The sequence below is a fragment of the Protopterus annectens genome, chromosome 6.part1 (genome assembly GCF_019279795.1).
Source record: "Protopterus annectens isolate FY-2018-M chromosome 6.part1, PAN1.0, whole genome shotgun sequence".
NCBI classification, from domain to species: Eukaryota; Metazoa; Chordata; order Ceratodontiformes; family Protopteridae; genus Protopterus; species Protopterus annectens.
In genome coordinates, this window is record NC_056738.1 from 274165962 (window position 1) to 274187259 (window position 21298).

The 21298-nt window shown below is 37.4% G+C and overlaps 1 protein-coding gene across 3 annotated transcripts in view; it reads right to left on the reverse strand.

Annotated features, from left to right (window-relative positions):
• The window catches only part of FAM126B (family with sequence similarity 126 member B), a 1024500-nt gene that overhangs the window by 155883 nt on the left and 847319 nt on the right, over nucleotides 1-21298 (reverse strand). The gene's annotated exons all lie outside the window — the stretch shown is intronic.

The following is a 21298-nucleotide window of genomic DNA, read 5'->3' on the forward strand; positions in this document are numbered from 1 at the left end:
TAGCAACCCAAAATGAATACAATGTTATCAGATGTGAAATTATCCCAATACCACAATGTTTTCAGTGTACGTTTTTAGAGTACTATACTAAAAAGCTGTTCTAAACTGTAGCAGTATGTTGATATTTTGTTATACCTAGAACAGTGTATATCACTACCCTGTATTGTAAGAATACTGTTCTGTACTTTCCCAGGATGGACTTCAATAAAGGTTTTTCAACTGTATAGAGTGCTCTCCAGCTCACCAGGGAAAAATGGGACAGAATAAGCATCCAATGAATTGAACGTCTCCCCTAGAAGTACTTCTGGAGAACACTTCATTGCAAAGGCTGGGGCTCATAGTAGAAATGCTTTTATGTAGAAATAAATGGCATATGCCCTGTGCTGGCACACAACACTGATTGCTTAGCAGTCCATCCTTACTAAACCTCTATATGTTACTGGATGCATTTATAATACAATCACTTACCATGGAAAGATGTCAGGGAATGATTTACAGATCCATGCTGGATCTGAGCAACTCATTGGGCACTGCAACAATCTAACCTTAACCAAAGTCTTCCATCTCCAGGTCTAATAAGCTCTGAAAGAGAAGGATGTAAGTAAAACACCACAATCCTGGGGTGATGTTACAATGAAGCTAGCAGCAATGGAGGAACCTGGGAGGAAACAGTACCCCCTAGCTGGTATGCCATAGAAAAGAAATACTGAGAGGAAACAGCGTACACTGGTCAAACAGGCACGGAGTCAAAGAGAGTTATGGAAATAGTTCTATAAGAATTTGAAGTGGCTGATTTCTCCTGAGAAGGTAGGCAGGCTAGCATAGTGTGTACGAAGAGGAACCACACAAAAAAAAAACAGAAAGTAATAGTACCCAATTGATCCCTGGTAAGACTTCATTTAGAATATAGTGTCCAGATTTACACAATGCATAATAAAAAGTACATAAAAGAAATCATGTGGGTCTATGAAGTTCAAAAGGCTACAAATAAGAAATTCAAGATCAGTAACTATGAGTCCCAGAAATGCAAGCATTGAAGTCCAATTTCCATTTTAAACAATGAATTTAGAAACTCAATGCAACAGCAGTTTTTGAAGGGGCATTTTTGAAGAGGACTTCATTCCCTATACAGCATGGTGTCACTGCATACTTAACATGTTCTGCATGTTCTATTCTTTCCTTAATTCTTCATATACCCACCTTAGACATAGTATACCTAACCTGACACCTATTCCACAGTTAAAACATGCATGCTGACAAACACTTCTGGACACATTAAACTGCCAGCCTAGAATTAAGGGCTATAAGCTGTAAATAAGCTGCTTCCTATAGTCAGTGTTTGATTACCTCCGTCTCTGTTTGCCTGCTGTTTGATTCTCAGCAAGTCACTTAAGCAGACAGTGTTCCCGCGTTGAGTTTGAAAAAGGTCCATTTGAATCAATGCTCTATCTTGATTAACAGAAACATAACTGTTGGGACTACTCATATAAATGGTAGACTTTTTACTGAGTTTGTTACTCAGAAACATACTGCTGGTTGTTTGATTATTTGCCATGTAAAATCCACTTCTCCAGCTCAGCAGGATAAAAGGTAAAGTTCTGACTGCAAAACTGATGAACTCCATCCTGGGGAAAGGGAGAAGGTAGTTCTAGTTGGCTGACTGCTCCAATGGAAGCAGAGATTTGGACAGAACAATGGGAAACATGGACTTGGTGATCCCAAGCCACTGCCAAAAGCTCTCGTGAAGACAGCATATGTTATGTGCGGGAGCACACAAACATCATGGGGAGAGCATAAGATACCTCTGTAGTGATGTGGGTGCCCATGTCAGCCACCACAACAGGGTTATAGCTACATGAAATAACTTTCCCTGTGGTTGCCTGTATGATAACCTCACCAACAACTGCTCTCACATTGTGATACAAAATATAGCCACTGGTGACAACTTTATGGTCAGTAGGGAGAAGGACAAAAAAACATGATACAAAAACAAAAATCACTTTCAAAACTTTACTCCTTAAAGATTCAGCCAGTAAAGGACTCCTAAAGAGATGAGGAATCACATGGAAACGTGATTATATAAAAATTTGAAAATGAGGTAGTCCTCAATAGCCAGCAAGTTACTTAAACTTTCAAGGACTTTCACAATTACTTCTCAACTACGCAGCTGTTCTTCACTTGAATGAATGAAAAGAAAAGACTCTTCTTTTGTCAAAATCAAATAAATCATTTAATCAAAATAAAATACAATAGCTATTAGTACATTCCAAATCAGAAAATAGTACAAATGTATTATGGAAAGAAAACAGTTAGTGTTAGTTCAGGAAGCACAACTGACAACTTATGGATACAACTGCTGAATACACCCTCATGCCTATAGTTACTTCAGATAAACTCTGGTGAATTTATTGATAAGCTTGTATTTCTTGATGAAACAGGATGCAATAAAAAGGATGACACCTCTCAGTGCACCAAAACAGTTGCATATCAACCCTGCAACCTGCTGATGAGTCAATACAATTCTATGGTCTTCATCTTTTCTCCAGTTATATGGGTAACAGCAGCAAGATGGCTAGGAAGCCTTGCCCTGGAAGGGGAAGAGGAAACACTGGAAGCACTGACAAAGAGGAAACTACAACACCAGTGATGTGGGAGTTGATGATGGTGTTAACAGACAACAAAGATGACTATTTGCACCTAGTAGGATGAGACTTGCATTGAAGTCACTTAGAATGGTGCCCACTGCAGAAAGAGGGGGGAGTAACAGCAATGATGGTGCTTCTGAATGGAGGAAAGTAAAAATGAGCAAAGCTGAATTAGTTCCTTCAGCTTCTTACCAGACAGGGAATCCTGAATAGTCTTCCAGGATGAGCAAGGTGGTCTCACGAAAATCTCTGCACAAGACATACAATCTACAGTTGTGGTGAAACCCTAAACAGAATGGACATATGGAGTACCTGCTCTGTACAGCAGCTTTCTGACAATACTTGCAAGCCCAGAACTGCACTTCAAATTACGTTCCATCTTGACAAAAAGAGGAAAAAAAATACTCTGAGCAGAGTTTAAGCAAGGGGCAGTGAAATTGTTCAGTTGTTAATATTGCTGTCTGACAGCTTCTAGGCTTAGTGTTCAAGTCTTGGCCTTTGATCATTGTCTGCAGAGGTTCACAGAAAGTTACTAGGCTAACTGCCCTAAAGCCCTTACAAGCCTAGTTATATTTATCCTGAGTTGCCGCAGTTAATGGTAGTTAGGTGAGTGAAGTTCACACAAGTAAGGGTCTATGGTAGTTAATATCTACCTCCTCTGTCCAGGAAGGACATGGGCACCACCCCAGGAGTGAATTTGAGGTCACCCATCCATTGACTGTTGTGTTTGAAGAGGGTCAGGGAGAGGCTCTTTCATGTGATTTGGAAGCTTGTTCCAGAGAAGTGGCAGTCAATGGGAGATATGTCTGTCTCTCTAGCATGACTTGTTCATGTCAGAGGCTAGGTTTAGATCCCTGGAGAGACAGTGACCCTCATGCAGTTTGATTTACGAATGTGTAGCATTTCCATCAGGGCCAGGTCAGAGAATGATGTGTAAGCCAGGCACAGGTCACCCCTTAGCAAACTGTAGGAGAGAGAATACAGTGACAAGGCTTTCAGTCTTTCCACATAAAACTTGTTTTGTGTACCCTGTAATTTCATGGTGAGAAGCTCTCTTTGTTCTCTCCAGCTGTTGCAGGCGTCTGGTGAGGTACATGCAAAAGGAAGCACTGTACTTAATTATTGGTCCAATGAAGCCAAGTATACTGGAATTATAACATCAATAGATCTAGATGTGATGCCTTTACTTAAAAGATGTGCTTCACAGAAGGACTTCCTTACTATTGTGGATAAAGGGTGGTCACATTTCAATTTACTATCAACCTGACTACCCAGATCACATACCACTAAGTCTACATTTGAGGGGGGTGCTGTCTATAATGAAATTAGCATGGATGTCAGCTTTCCCAAAGGGAATAATAATGCACTTTTTTTGCATTTAGCTTTAATCATTAACACTGTCTGCAGTACATTAACATCATTGGGGGGCTCAGTGATTGCTCCCCATTTGCAATCCTCAGCAAACTTGGCAGTCAGGGGCTGTCCACGTTTACCTGGTCTTTTGTGCAATAAATTCTGAAAAGTAAGGGGTCCAGCACAGAGCCATGTGGTACGCCACTGGTGACTGGACTTTTGCTACAAGTGAAGTCACCCACTTTGACAGTATGTGTTGATATGTTTTGAAGTGTGTACTATGTTATGCTTAGTTTAGATCCAGTCTTCTCATTTCTATATTCTTAGCATGTAATTGATCTTTTCCCTTTTTGTTTTTCTATTTGGAGCTTTTCTCCTCAGGTCTCTGCTGAAAAAGGGCTAATGTCCAGTCAGATTAACCCAGTCAACAAATGTCAAATAAATAAAATGTGTCCCTGTCGGTGAGCCAGTTTGCTACCCATGTGGTAATACAGGGGTTAATTCCCAGTTAGGAGAGTTTCTCTATAATACCTGGGTGGGCAATTGTTTCAAATGCCTTGGCTAGGTCAAGATAGGTGGTATGCATGGTCTTTCCCCTCGTCCAGGGCCTTGGCGACTTTCTCAAAGAAGTCAACCTTGCTTAACAGGCATAATCTGCCTTTAATAAATCCGAACAGGGTTGTGGTCCAGAGTTTGGAGATTGCCTATGTCCTCATCTTTCCATGGCCTTGCAGATAGGGCTGGTCAAGCTTATGGGCCTATAATTCCCAGGCTTGTTTGATAGTCCCCCTTTGTGCAGAGGGATTACTGTTGCTGTCCTCCATTCCGCCAGAAAATAGCCAGTTTGCAGGCTGTGGTTAAACAGAGATACAAGTGGGTCTGCTAGATCAGCTTTTAAGTTGTTTAAAAGGCAACCTGGGATGTTGTCCGGTCCCAATGATCCCATATGTTTGGCCTTGGAGAGTGCCAAGATGACCTGCTCTCTTGAGATAATAGGCTGAGGAATAGTGGCAGATCTACTTTGGGGGATGACTGGAGGAGAAAGGGGGATGAAATTAGCTCCAAATCTGTCAGCTAGCAGGTTGGCTATTACCTCCAGCTGAGTATGGGTGATGCCATCTACAACTAGTTCAGAGCATAGCTGTGTATTCCCTTTTTAGATTTTGGACAAAGTTAAAGAATGTCTTGTGATTTTCCTTTGCTAGGGAGGCTATTTTTGCTTTGTAATTAACTTTGGAGGATTTGACAAGATAATTTGTTTGTTTAAGCTACAGAGGGATTTCTTCCTCTTCTGTGCCAGTTCCCTCTTGTTCTTGGGCATTAGTTTCTTTCTTTTGTTGTACAGAATGTTTACACGAGGGGTCCAGCAGGGTGGCTTATTTTTTCGGCAAGACCTGGTTTTAATCCAGTCAGGTACAGACAATACTATGAAACTGGTTAAGTGGCTATAAAGAGCATTGGTGTACATATCTGCATAAGAGTCTGTGTTATCTGCTTTCGAGAGGGCTTTGAAACTTCAAACTTCTTATACCGTCACTTAGTAGGAGGTAATTTGTCTTTAAAAAAATTCTTAAGTGTTTTTAAACTTGATCAGGTATCTGGTCTTATAATTACATCAAGCAAGACTAATTTATGGCCAGATTTTACCAAGGAGGACATCACATGGGGGGGTGCAATGCTCTCCCATGTTAGTAAATACTGTGTCCAGGACATATGAGCCTCTTGTGGGTGTGCTGACAAGCTGTTCCAGAGCATTTGCTTGACAAAGTCCAAGCACCTGAGCTAACATGTTTGTGGTTGTGTATGTTTCTCATTCGATGGTAGGATAATTTAAATCACCCATGAGTAAGGTGTTGGGCTGTATGGCAAGTGACTCCAGTCAGTCCAGGTGTGCAATATGCTTTTCCTGTTTCATGGTGGTGGATCTACAGCTACCTATGATATAGTAAGGGACTTTGCCTATAGTTAATTGGACATGGAGTCATACTGTTTGCCCAGTCTCGAAGTGTATTTATCCTTAATAAAGATGGATACACCTCCTGCTTTGGTTCTTTCACACTCAGTTTGTGGTCTGAACATATGGAAAGCATTGTAGCTCTGCACATCTGGAGTGCTTTCCATGCCTTTGAACCATGTCTTGCTGACTGCACAGATATCAGCATCCTCCAAAGTGAGAAGTGTTTCCAGGAAGTGCGGTTTCTTGTTTAGACTCCTAGCATTAAGCAAGCAGTACCTTGAGTTTATGTACAGAGGATTTTGTTATATTGGGAGGTTGGTTATTTTGACAATGCCTAAAAAGGCATAATAAGGTGTCAAATGCCTTTGTTAGTATCTGAAAGCTTAAAGGAAACAGGTGCAGACCATCTCTGGCAAAGCTGTCTTCCCAGGCTGACACACATGGGATCTCCTTAGACTTGACACCAGAAGCTAAACCAATTGTTAAAGTCAATCATTTTTTTTGTTTCTGTTGTGGCATCAGAAAGCCTCAAATTTGTGTTATTCACATGACTGTGAAGATTTTCTCTAGGTACTACAGTTTCTCCCCATCTCGCCAAAACACACAGTTTGACCGACTATTCTAAAAAGAAACAATATGCGGCTACATTATTTTTACCCTTGCCCTTGAGACCAAGTGGTGACAGAAAAGGCTCTACGATGATCAGTTTACTTACCCAGATAACAAATAAATTTAAAAAATAGAAATGTATTAGTTTCTAAAGAAAACAGATGGAATCTCAAACTCAAGGACTAAGTATGAACTGCACAAACAAACTGAGGGAAGATGGGCAGGGTTGTCCAGATAGCCTTCCATCAATCAACTGCCAAAGACTCATTGTCAGATGAACATCCCTGTTAGCGGTACATTCAGAGACAAGTATGGACAAAAAGCATGCTGGATAACACAGCCTGCGTAATCCAGACCTGTTACCTAAAGATTAAATACATGTCTCTAAACTTAGGTTTGATGCATCAGTCTTTTAAAATAATTTTCAACTCCAAGTTTCTTCACAAGTGCCAGTCACTAATTAATCATCCAGTAAGTGTATCCACTTGTTTGCCTTTACATTAGTAACAGATGTATAGTGTCAGATGTTCTTCTTCAGTCCTTAAATAATCATTCGTTTTACTAACACACCAGATAATATTTTCAAAAGATGTCATACTCTTTAATAATACATAATTTCATTTTAATGAATCCATCTTGATAGGGATCAATTATACCCTTATTTTCTAAATGTTGCCACCAGCATTCATTTAACTGGGCTTTACATTAATTTTGATAACATACAACATAGCTTACATTTTCTCCTTTTTGTCTCCTTTTCCTTTACAAACAAGAATGACTTCTGTTTCATTCTAGGCTGATGAGTACGATTTTCAGAATACCCAACGGTTTATTCCCTGCTCTCCACCCCAATATACAATGCTATCAGTGTACAGCATACACCTAGAATGTTTCCCTTATATTTGGACATAAAGCAGGCAAGTTACAACTCATCAACCTTCTGTTCCCTAAAATGCCACTCCTTGATCATTTTTCACTGTAGGGCATCAGTACCCAGCAAGAGTTTTATTTATGCGCTGACAGTGATTCAAAGTTATTAAACTTTACTCTTCTTTCCAGTGCTGTGTGATTGTGAAGCTAGTACATATAACTGTGAGATTACATATACACACAGGAAAAATATCCACATAATCAAATGTTCCTAATGTTGAACATTTTTTTACATCTGCAGATGTCATCAAAATTCATGTGATCACTTCTGCCAGTGTTAAAGTCCATACGAGATCATGAGAAGTGGGGATCAAGGAATTTGCCCTTTCACCCTCCACAGTAGTCTCAAAGTTGGTATATATAACTAGCAGGGGGTGTGGGGATTGATGTTTAGTAGATCAATATTTGTATACGTTGATATTTCTAAGTACATCCATACACAATATATGTAAATTTCATCTACTTGCAGCTTCAAAGTTTGTCCGGTTAATGCTGTGAATAGTTTTATTTTGAAGACTTCCTGGAATAGTACTGCAACAGTGGAAATCACACTACTGCATACAAGTCTTCCTGCACCTGCAACATAAAAAAAAACTCAGTAAAAGAAGATTGGCTAAAGCAAGGCAAACCTGAAAACCTTTGCTCTTTGTCAGGGGATGATTCACTTGCTGCACCTTGGGGTAAAGGACTGCTGACTGATAAGGTTCATACTTTTGACGGAACACTTAACTTTTGACAAACTACATTCTTCAAAGCAGAGCATGCTGAAGGGCAGTCACCATAGTTTTAGATCTTCATGAGCTTTGACCATCACCTTCAATGTCAGGATCTATCATTACAGGCAGCAGTCATCTCAGCACCTACACAGCACTCTCAAGCTCAAGCTCCTCCCCCACTCCCATAATGCATTACACTTTCCCATTTCTCCATAATTAAGTTTTTCCTATAGAATTCATATATATGAATGTAACATACAGGGCCCAGTCTCTCAGTAGAGGGATATCTAAATGGAAGGGTGAAGGTGAGCAACTATGCTGAAGTGGACAGAATTGGCTCACAAATCTCTAACTTTATTGTAATTAACTGACTTTTGTGTCTTGATTGACTCATTCCACCCACTTCAATATTAGGGCAGAAACCCCAGCTTCTAGTAATGGGTGGATTCATGACGAATATCACGGGAGGATGGTGGCTCTGATGGTCAACCTGTATTTGGAGATTATATCCAGTTTATATTGTCTTGCAAAAGTGTGCAACAAAGCCAATTTTACAGCTGCCAAATAACGAAGATTTCTACAATATGCTAATGAAGTTGACAACTCTTGTGGAACAAAAGGTAAGGCAATCTGACAGCCACCTAGTCAGAGTGGTCTTGAGAACTTTTGGTCAATTTTAGTGGAATCAAAGAGTGCAAAATGTTGGTCATCCTTTCAAAGTATCTTTGGTCCTAAACAGATAAACATCTGAGTTGTCTATGAATAGCAAGAAAAGGTAGCCTGTATTCTCTCCTTTATTTGAGAGCTATGAAAAAAACAGAAGATTGAACGATTAGTTTATTTTAAATCTGATTTTACTTTTGGCATAAAGGTAGGGCTAGTATGAATACTTAATCTGTTCTTATGCAAAACTAAATATTGGGATTAAGATAAAGCATGCAGTTCACAGGTAAGAGTCAGTTTATCTCAGTAAAACAGCACCTCTTAAAAATGCTTTGCAGACTTTTAAAGATGCTAGAGAAGAAAATTTAGACCCTGAGTAAAGATGCATATAATGCACCAAGGTAACGCACAATAACGTTTAATGAAAACAAAAAGTAAAAGAAACAGGTGAGCGCATTCGCAACAATAGTTGCTTCATCAGACAAAGATCAAGTGAATAGCACTGCTTAAATAGGTAAAAAAACAATTATCTCATCAATTAATGATGTCATACACCAAAAGTTATTTAAAGAGACAGTTACAACATGAACATAGTAATGGTATGAATAAGATATAAAATGCTGAATAAATGCTGCATAAAATACATTTGCATATGCATAACATGTAATATAATAAAGGTAACAATAAAAATAAAAATGAACAATAAAAACTGTCGATGTTTAAGGCGTCTAGCTTTCAAGAATGGAATCAAAGAGGTGGTACCATTGAGGCCTGGGTATCTTTCTGCATTAAGTTTCAGTATACATTTCTGTTCATGGCTCTCTGTAACATTTTCTATATCTCCACCTCTGTCTGTCACCACCAGACAGAATTTTAGAACATATCTGTGACATTAGGAATAATAAGCAAACAAATGCACTTGTAATCATGTTATGTGCACAGATTCTTCTCATTCCTTCAAATTCTTTGTCTTGCAACACATATATAGAAATCTGAGAGGTGGAGATATAGAAAATGTTACAGAGAGCCATGAACAGAAATGGATACTGAAACTTAATGCAGAAAGATACCCAAGCCTCAATGGTACCACCTCTTTGATTCCATTCTTGAAAGCTAGACGCCTTAAACATTGACAATTTTTATTGTTCATTTTTATTGTTACCTTTATTATATTACACTTTATGCATATGCAAATGTATTTTATGCAGGATTTATTCAGCATTTTATATCTTATTCATACCATTACTATGCTCATGTTGTAACTGTCTCTTTAAATAACTTTTGGTGTATGACATCTTTAATTGATGAGATAATTGTTTTTTTTACCTATTTAAGCAGTGCTATTCACTTGAGCTTTGTCTGATGAAGCAACTATTGTTGCGAAAGCGCTTACCTCTGTCTTTTACTTTTTGTTTTCATTAAACGTTATTGTGTGTTACCTTGGTGCATTGTGTTTATATTTTTACTTATTTTTTTGCACCTTGGTTTTGCCCGCAGCCATTTCTTTTTTGTTTCTAAAGATGCATATAGCTGCCAAGTGTTTGCAGTTCTGCAAGTGTGGTTTCATAACTGTGCAGATCAAGAGTAGTACCTAGTTTTATACTGCCAACACTTCCCACAATGCACTGCAAAACATCAGCTTTCCCTACTGCCTTTTCAGACAGACCATATAATCAGGTCATATAAACAAAGTCCACTTACTTTTGTTGTTAGTCTCTCACTTCCCATTATGTAGTGTCTCCTTAGGTTTCTTATAAATGGGTGCAGTGTCTTATGCTTCTTTGCACTGATTCTTCGCTATCACAACTATTGGTCATTCGACCATGCAAAACCAGCTCTCACACTATCTATTCAAACTTGCTGCAGATCACTCCAACCTTTGTAAGGAGTAAAACTTTTCCTTCAAATCTTCTGCAACAACACGACAAAGACACTGAAAATGATGGATCCCAGAAATAAGCCCTGCATACACCACTTGAAACTACTTTTTTTCACCGTCAGTTATGTTTACTATAACTCAGTGTAACCTCGTTCTCTGATAAAATACAAGACACCAACCTGGGAGCAGTTCCAAGATGGGCAAAGTTTTATATATTATTTATTTATTTTTTTTAGAGGAGCTATGTTCCACACTAAACTATAAGCAGCCACAGCACAAACATGGGCTAAAAATAATTTCTCAAAGAGTTCACTGTGGAATTTCAGTACTGTAACCTTTATTATATGAAGCTTATATGAAATGCAGGTGCACTAGTCAAAAAGAAAAAAAAAATCCTACCAGCTTTATGTTTATACACATGCAATTAGAAAGTTGTTACATGCATATATATATGCAGTTAATTAGCTTCAACAGCAGGTGATGACAGCATAACTGCAAATTGAAAGCTGCTGAAAACACAGAAATACATATTCAAATCAAAACTGACTGTCGATACTATGTTGTACATAAATACAGTGACATGCATAACATTTTTCTTAAAAAAAGGCTAAGTGTACCTCAACAACAAATAATCTGCTTAGTAACTTTTGCTATGAAGCAATACTGGCCCTGGTTATAAGTACCTATAAAACACAAAGGCATAGAAACATTATATCACCTACTTCCGAATATCTTATATATGAATTGCTTGACTGTATTATCTTACTGAAGTACTTAACGTTATATGACACTATCAGTCTTGCAAGGTATAAGATTATGCATTTATAATACTGATGTTATTCAGAACAAAGTAATTATCCTAACATTTATAAATGCACAACTAACTCAGCATAAACTTAACATTACTGTTACCAACAAGAATTCAGCAAAAGTGAAACCATACTACAATCCCATAAATCAAATTCTAGTGACACAGTATAACAGTATTACTAAACTAATATTATACTACAATAGTAATATACTGACTGCTACTGTAGAGTCTCTTGTATCAGTACAAACATTTCACCTCTTTTTAAAACTGTGAGTAACTCAACATAAAAGTAACACAAGTAATATATATATATTAATGATCAGAAAGCTGAATCCTTATGCTGATGCGTTAACAGTAAAACAGGATCCTACCTCATCCCAAGCCTGTCGTGTCCCTCCAAATCATTACAACAATCAACAGAACATGCTGGAGGGGACAGGTTCATAACCCAGAGACTGCCCATGCTCTGGAATAGACCTCCCATACATGTCAAGCAGAGCACCTCACTAGCCCTCTTCAAGAGAAATCTTGATGAGTGGATGGGAAATAGAAAGTTCACCCCGGGGATCACTGCAGTGGCTCTACTTAATAGAGGCACTGGGAACTAAAGATGGGCAGCACAATGCCAGGACGCTTATATGGGTTAGGCTTGTAAAGGCTCCAGGGCCATTAGCCTAGTACACACCTATGAACCTATGAGCAAAAGAAAGCAAAAATGAGTTATAAAATAAATTCTCAATAAGTGTGGAGCCTAGAACATATTGTCAGAATTTATATAGATGATACAAATGGGGCAAATATATTTATTAAGATTGTTAAACAAATTACTTTTTGCTGTGGTACAGTTAAGTTAGACTGTATGACAATATCCAGATGGTAATGATGAAAAAGTAAGTTACTTAGTGAGATTTTTCCTTTGCTTAATTGAGTGAGGGGAATCCTAGATTATTTACAATGGTAATGCATAATGAGGTAAACAATGCAGTTACAATTAAGTCCTGCAGTCCTCAAGCTTGAATGCGAGTCAATGCAAAAATGTTTTAAATAAAGAAATGGTATCTGCCTCTCAGAAATGCAAGTTCTTATGCTGCGTGTTCTTACACTTCAAAAAAAATAAACTGTGATTTGGTTTTTCAAGAGATTTTAGGAGGAGATATTTTTGACAACCTTACTTCATCCTATAGCCTTTCTACACTTGTGCTTCCATCCATCACCACCTCTACCAACATTCCTTTATGCAACCCCAGTCTCACTACACTCTGTTGCTGGGGCCAATACAGAGTTTAAGTGCAACTGATGGGGAGTCTAGGTGTCACCATCAGATGGGCGGTTTACTTTATGAGGCCTACCCCATGTCTTCCCTCCTCCCTACCAGCTTCTGTGTTCGTGTTTGAAGGGAAAGCATGAAATGGGGTTGTGAAACACATCTCCCTACCTCTGCAGTAGGAGCTCAACTATTTCCACCACCCTAAGCCCCTGTGGATCACACTGCCCAAATGCAACATCCCCATCCCCTAGGAGAGACTGTTGCAGGAAACAACCAAAAAATGCCCTCCCACAAGGGATGGTTAGTTCCCACCCTCTGTGCCAATCTGTTAGTCAACAGAAATACTAACCTCAGCCTGAGTGGGCCACAGTCAGGGCTTTATCCCTCTATGACATCAGAGCAGCTAGGAAACATTTTTAAGCCATTTTCTTTCAAAAGTGTGCTATGGCTGCTCTAATGGTGGCACATTCTTGTCAGTGGAAGACTCAGAGAGATTGCTTACTGCAGACAGTAATGTCTTTCAGCTTTCCCAGTTAGGGTTCGCAACATCGGAACTCTGGTCCGCTGACTGGCAGTGTATTTTTATGGTGCCAAGTTGCCAGCCCGATTCTCAACCTTCAAGGAAGGCACAGCCATTCATGCTCGCACCTACCTGCCTGTCTTTAACATCACTCAACCGCAGGGAGGACATGCAGACTCCACACAGAAGGCGCTCCAGACAAGAATTGAACGGGAGAACCTCTTGCTGTGAGGCGACAACGCTAACTGCTGCACCCTGCTTACTGCAGATATGGACTGAAATATTTTATGCATGCTAGAAATCCATGCTGGCAAACACTGGGTTGCAGGAATCATGGAATAGCAGCATGCTCATTGATAACAGAAGCAAAGTCACAAAACAGTAACACTATAAACAGACATAATAGACTATTTTTACCTTATTATCAAAAAATCTAAAAACAGGTAACAGCAGTATTAAACTGACTTGTACTTAAATTCAGTTTTATCACCCATAGTAATAAGGAGTATTGCCAATAACTATTAAAGTAAGCTAACACCATTGCATCTATCACATTTTATCCTGAAATAGAGCAACTTAAAGTATATCAGATTTATAGAAACAACAGTTTTCCTGGAAACATGAACATTATTTTGCCTCTCCAGTCCTACTCAGCAGGTATAGTCCAATTCTAATATCTTTACAGAATGTACCCTGAGCTAACAATAACTGCTTAACTATGGCTGATGAAGACTGTACCCATAACCAGTTTTGTTTACTCATAATGGTGAAGTCCAGGTGACTAAATAGTGCAAGACATGAATAAATGTTTAATCACCTATGACTGAACAGTGATCACTGCCAAACAAAAAAATTAAGAGAATCTTTCTAGCCTATTTACGTAGCTTGACTGTATAATGAATCTCCTAGATAACACTTTTTTCCCTATAGATATTACGCAGCAAACAAGTGCTTTCAAGTTACGGCTGTGCATTTAAGTAGAAAGAACATGTCAGGTGCATAAAATATCTTTAGTTAATGCCACTGATGATTAAAGGTAGTAAGATAGTCCTTTGCGTTTTTTAAGCTTAGACATTGTTTCATAGGGGAAAAGGCCATATTCCCCACAGTTTGTAATCATATTCTAGTTTTTTTTAACTTGCATTTTGACTAATTTGCTGACAAGTTCAAATGTTTGCCTGCATGCTGAATACATCTTTTTATAGTTGTAAATGTAGTTCACTACCAAGTAAAAATCGCACTGTTGTAGACTACCAGCCAATTTTAGAGTTATTTTTAAAATCAGTTTATAACATATGTCCATTACAACTTTGTCAATTAAAAGTAATTGGTATTCAATGGTCTGCCATCTCCCTTTTTTGGAAAAGCATGTGCCTTCACCCATTCACTGGTACAATTGCACACACCATTGATTGGTTAAAGAAATGGGGGGGGGGTCAGAAGTGGTTCCAAGATGGGGATGGAAGTGTAAGAAGCCAAAAACAGGCCCCTGTGTAAAGAAGAGCTTAAAGTAGCAAAAGCCTGCCAACGACTTTAAATGGAATAGAAATTGATACTTGAAGTGTTTGTGATGTCTAGAAGGTCAACAAAGAGGACAAGTAAAAGGAAAAACAACTATGAAAATTCAGAAGACTGAAGTAGTGTGGTGGAGAAAAGGTGGGAAAAGCAGATGATAATGGCAGATGAAGGAGAAAACTCATCAGCTGGCCAAGATTGAAAAACTGACCAAATGCACACTGAGACTTTCAAGATAAGTGGTTCAATGCTGGAATATACAGATACAAATAACAGAAGGCTGCAGAAAATAGATGCTTTAACCAGGCATTCAGAGGAAATCACTGGCATACAAATTATTGAAAAGGAAATGGAAGAAAAAATAGTGAAAAAGCAATTATAATATGAATAAATTGCACAGAAATTGGATGAATATGATGGCAAGTCATACAGAGATAACTTGAGGTTAGCAACAGAGTAAGAAAAAACTCGAGGAAAAGACTGAAAAGACTTTGAGAAAATGCTCAGCATATGGACTGGGCTTTCTACTGATGATATTAAAACAGACAGAGCATATGCAGTAAATATTGCTAATCTGAGACTGAGAAAGCAGCTGAGATCTATACAGTACAGACATACTAGATGAGGAAATTCTTTATATTTTGTGGTGGAAGAGAACAATTGTAAAAATTGAAGACAAAGGTTTATATTTATAATAACTTTTCATTTACAACACAAACTAACAGAAATGCCTTTCTACTTTACAAACGTCTCAGACCAGAAATGAAACTTTGTTTCAGGTTATTGTATCCTGCATTAGATCAAGTCTTGTACCTACTTGGAATAAAAACAAACTACACAGAGCCTAGACAGACACAAGATGAATTTGCAAAAAGAAAAGAATATTTCAAGGGAGGAGAAGGTGTTAACAGAATAAGCACCCAGTCAACAAACTTAGAAAAACTGGCTATCTATACTTTGAAAGACTTTCTGTGAAACCTGTTCATGTTTTCCAAAAGAAAATGGTGCATAAAACAAAGGAAAAGAAATGGGTTTCAGAAAAAGAAAGATTCCAAAAAAATGCGTACATGAAAAAGGAAGGGGGAAAAAAATTATGCGTTACATTCTGAATGACACTTTAAAACCACTGAAGTTAGTAAGTGCCAGGCAAAAAAAAAAACTATTTGATTAACGTGAATGTAATAATACAAGCATTATATCTCATATTTTACTTAAAATTGAAAGTTTATATCTAACTGAAGAGTTTTGATACTGTGTGCTTTCTGACGAAAAGTCCCTGTTTGCAAACTGTGTTATCTTGCTTATAATAAAGGTACTATGAAAGGGAAAGGAAGGCGAAGAAAACAAGAAACTGAATGATAAATGAAACATGAAACTAACAGTATCAGTAGTTCAAAGGGTAGGTAGCACATTCACCTTTGGTGTTGGAAAATTAGAAGGCTGTGGGTTCTATTACCACATCAGGTAGTTGGATTCATTTTCTAATAGTGACACTGCAGTGCAGTACGGGGGATGACCTATACTCCTGAGTATGTTGGCCTTTGAATGGGATGTTAAGCTGGAGCTTTGTCTGACTGAGTTTATGATAGCTCAGGTGGAGTTAAAACATCCCAAGGAACTTATCAAAAAGAGCAGGGATTGCTTTATTTACACACATCTTAATTCATAACAAACTAAATCTTATTACATTTTCATATCACATATCTACACTTACAGTTATTACACCAGAATTAAACTAGTTACACTAAACCTAATTAGTTCTCCTTTTCCTTTCACCTTCTACTTATCCTATACTCTCCTTACTGTTTTTTTCAACAATCTTTTTCTTATCTCAGTTAATACAGCTTCTTCATCCTATTCTTTTTAATTGTACAATAATGTATCATAGTTTCTTATCCCCAGCACATATACTGTCATAAATATTATGCTATTCTATTTATCAATATCACATTTCTTAATTTTTCATACTTTCTATATATCATGTCCATGTTTATACTTTTGAATTGTTCCCATTTATATTTATTTTTAAACTTTTCCCCCAATTTTTTCCAATCTAGGAAACAATGTTTTGTTGCTTTTTTCATTACAATCAACAAACTTCCTTTCTCCCATTACATTATATTTGATTACGCATCTAGCTAACTTTTTTTCTTTATAAATATTCTCAAACCTTTTTCTTCTAGTTTATACAACCTTTTTTCATCTTAACTGGTATACTCATATAAAGAGCTAAAAGAATATTTTTCCAAAGTCTTACTACACCAGTCTTTTCTATGTCCATCAATTTAATTCAGTTTAATCTCCATAATTTAATTTTCATATTCTTTCTCTTCCCTTTTACATTTTCAAAACTCTTTATACTGTCAGACAAAACCTCCCCATCATTCTCTTGTCTTCCATTTACATTCTTCATTACCCAAAAAAGATGCATAGATGCTAAATGTACAGCTGGCTTTTTCATATGCAACCTTCCCCTCTTCTGACTGGGTTCAGTTTTGGTCCCCAAATAAAACTGAAAACATACACAATAAAACTCTTTCTCTATTCAAGTAGGAAACATATATACTTCACCAAGTATACTAATTTTTCTAACATTTACAGTCTCCAAATTTCACCAACAAATTGTTTTTTACTATATATATTCCACTTATTTTGTATTTCACCAAATCATTCCACTATAGTACTTAAAAAGCTTTTCAGTTCTTATTACAGCCTCACTTATCCATCCCTTATCATAGGCAGTAAAAACGAAACCATCTGCATATGATATATTGTTAATACAACTATTTTCTCCATCTATATTATGATTTCCATATCTCATAAGTTTTGATGCACTGCATTCATTACCAGTAGAATAAGTACATAGTCAAAGGGCAGCCTTGTTTTCTCTCTCCTGATGTTTGTCTTTCTTCCCATCCCACAGTTTATTATTTTTTTTCCTATTCTACAAGCCTTTAGAATTTTCCACATTGCTTCGGAACTCACTTTATGAAATGATTTTGCTACAGCACATTATCAATCTTACTTCCTTATTTCAAAATAATCTCTACCATTTAATCATTAACATTTTATTCCATAAACCCCATCTCCTGCAACTTCATTCAATGCATTTTGTACTCTTTTTGTGGTATTTTCACAAATATTTTGCAGTTTCTATTCCCCAATGTTATTGACATCCAATTTTTTGTAGATCTTTTATTTCATCCTTCTACCACATAAACTGTATTACATCACCAAATTTCTTCTTCTGTTGTACCTTCCTCCAACCACTCATTTACTACTTTTGTAGATATTCTTTTTCAGCTTTATCTTTTCCCTTATAACCATAACCAAATCTATCTAATCACTGTGCTGATTCTTTTCTATCACCTTTCTAATTATCTTCTTCGATACTTCCTCCCATCAGTTATTGTTTCACTTTCCATTTTCCTTGTTCTTTTAGTTCTTTTTCATATACAGTTTACTTACAAACTTTTCAACAACTTCCATAATCTCTTATCACCTTTTTCATCTAATATTGTCTCAGTCTTTTCTTCTTACTTTTCTTTCCCTAAAAATTGTGAAAGCTCTTTTTTCCTTAAATAAACAATCTGTATAACACAATTTTTTTTACTTTTTCTTACATTTCACTTTCTTTTTCTTTGACTTTTCCACTTCACATTCTCTTTCCCATACCTCTGCAACACTTCTTTACATATCATATTAGCTTCTTTTATCATGCTTCCCATTTCCACTTTTTATAATTCTGCTAATGTATTACCCATCAATATGTCCAATATTTTGAATACAGCCTCATTTGCATTTATTTCCACAATCTTCTATCTTTTTATTTCTTCATTCTTTCTAAATTCTCAATTTAATCTCTTTATTCCTTTCCCTTCCTTTATTATTTCACTGCCCTTTATTATTCTACCCCATACTACTTCAAGATCTGAAAATTCAACCATCTTTACAGCTCCTATATTTTCTTTTTTGAATACATCATAATCAATTTCATCTTAAAAATTACCCTGTTATATGCCTACCCCATCCCCCCTTATTTTTAGAACATCTTAATATACTGTGTTATTATTCCTTTTTTATTCTTTAAATTATAATTAAAATCCCCTACCATCACTACTGACATATTTACAACATTTTTATATCTTCAGATTGTTTTTCTCTGTCATATTAGTACATGTATAAATCACTATTTTATAAATTTTTTCTCATTGTCATATCACATATTCCCAAGTCTTCCTAATATTAATAATGCAATATGTAATATTTTTATCTCCATTTTTTTATAAAATAATTCTGAACGTCTCATTTCCTTCTGACCATATGATCCTTCTCCTCTATATTGCCTCAGTTCTCGTTTTTTTCTTATTATATCTGGTATCCAGTAAAAAAATAAATAAATAAAATCATCATAGGGAGATGTGAAAAAGAGGCCATTCTGTCATTTATGCATGAAGGCATCCCTGGAAAATTTCAGGGGAAAAGTGAGAAGATTAAAAACAGAAGACAGTCTTGCATTTAACATTGGTAGGGAAAGCATATGTCTAATTCTAGACAGCCCATATCTGAGTTTCTACTTTGGGAGACGAAGACAATTTATGATCACAGACAATTACTGCTAGAGTGATCTAGCAAAGAATCATCTACACCTAGGATATAAACTACCAAAAAGGATGAAACCCTGACTTCAAAGCCCAGTCCCAAAGATATGTGGCCTCCCTGCAGGGTATGTGTAAGTTCATACTTATTTGTTCACTACATACTATCCACAAAATCAGCTAATGGTCTAATGGAAGATCCAGAAGCAGCTGTAGAAGGTCTACCTTGATAACCCTCATCTTCATGACTGAAGGAATTCTGCAGATTCCAGAAGTTCTGGATTGCGTGGTAATGGTAATGTGTTTCCCAGTCAAAACTGAGGGTTCTGGAGATGACTTGTCACCAGAGGATTTTGGAGGTGGAAGATGGAAGGCCACAAAGAAGTTGGAAGAGAGGATCTATCAAGCAAATACACTGTGACATGGTTTTTGGAAATAGTACATACCTAGGAAGTTCAAATTCCTCTGAACATTGTGACATCAGTGTGGATGGTAGAATATGCATATATAGCCATGCACACATTACCATGGGAATAGATGTTGCTACCAGACCAAGGTGGACAACTGAAAAGCTAGTTATACTTAGCAGCTGTACAATCCCAACAGGCTAGAGGAAGACATAAGAATCTCCTACATCCTCTGAAGTTACAGAAATGTCTTTACTAGGATAGTGTACAGACAACCGTCAATAAAGTTTAATGAATGCAGTGGAATAAGTTTTGAATTTTATACATCCATAATCCTTATTTCCTGAAGAGGTGCCACCATTTAGCCTCTGGTTTCTACAAGTTCTTGCTTGTAGACTACAGTTAATATCCTGTTATCCTGGTATGGAAAGACTCAAATCTAATGGCTATGGCTATGAATTCAGTGAACACCCTGGATGCTAAAATAAAGGTCAGACAGTAGCACCTGGAAAATACTCTTACTTGAAATACTTACCACAGCAGTACATCTTCAACGAGAGGACAAGGTAACAATAAGTAAAAAATTGCATTTGCTGCTCTACTAAGCTGTGGTTATCCAGTTAGTTCTTCTATAGCCACTTCTTTGCTTCCCACTGAAAGCAAACAATGGTCTTGTGTCAATGAAGGTACAGCTGTAGATGGACAGAAACCCCCATATAACTCCAGAGTTACCCTGTACCTTCTACAGATCTGTGAAACTACAACATACACAAGAAATTCTGCATGCCTGTAGTAGACACAAGCAGATAGTACACATATGCACTATGAAAAAAAAGATAACCAACAAAACTAAATGTGTAACCTAGCAGAAAAAAAATTACGTATGTGAACAAATAGTGCAATAATAGAAGACAGAAGGAAGGTGTGGCTCCATAGCACGGAGGATGGATCCTTTACTTCAACCCAGGCAACTGGGACTCAAGTCAGGGGCCCTGCTACTGGACTAGTCAGGCAGGGAGGTGGAGGAGTGAAGGGGTGTGTCCAACTCATATTTCCTGTGAGATGGTGGAATCTCCCTGGTGGAGACTGGTGAGCCCACAGCTTGTTCTCTTAGGGCAGTGAACAAGACTACTTAAAGGGGAAAGACCCTTAAGGAAGTGAAAGAATGTCTTCCATGGACGGCCCATTGCAATCTCTCCCTTGTACCTACCCAATGGTGTGCAATTATGGCCAGGAAGAAAATGAGATCCGTCATTGATGGCTATCTAAATTGTGGCCAAGAGGGGGCTGATAATCAAAAGACAGTGTTTGTAGGGGTAGAGGCATGCAAAAAAAAAAAAAAGGAAGGCTGGAAGCCTTACTGTTACACTGACATCTCCTCAAAGACATACTGTTATGGTGAATCACACAACTGCACGATCTTAAAAA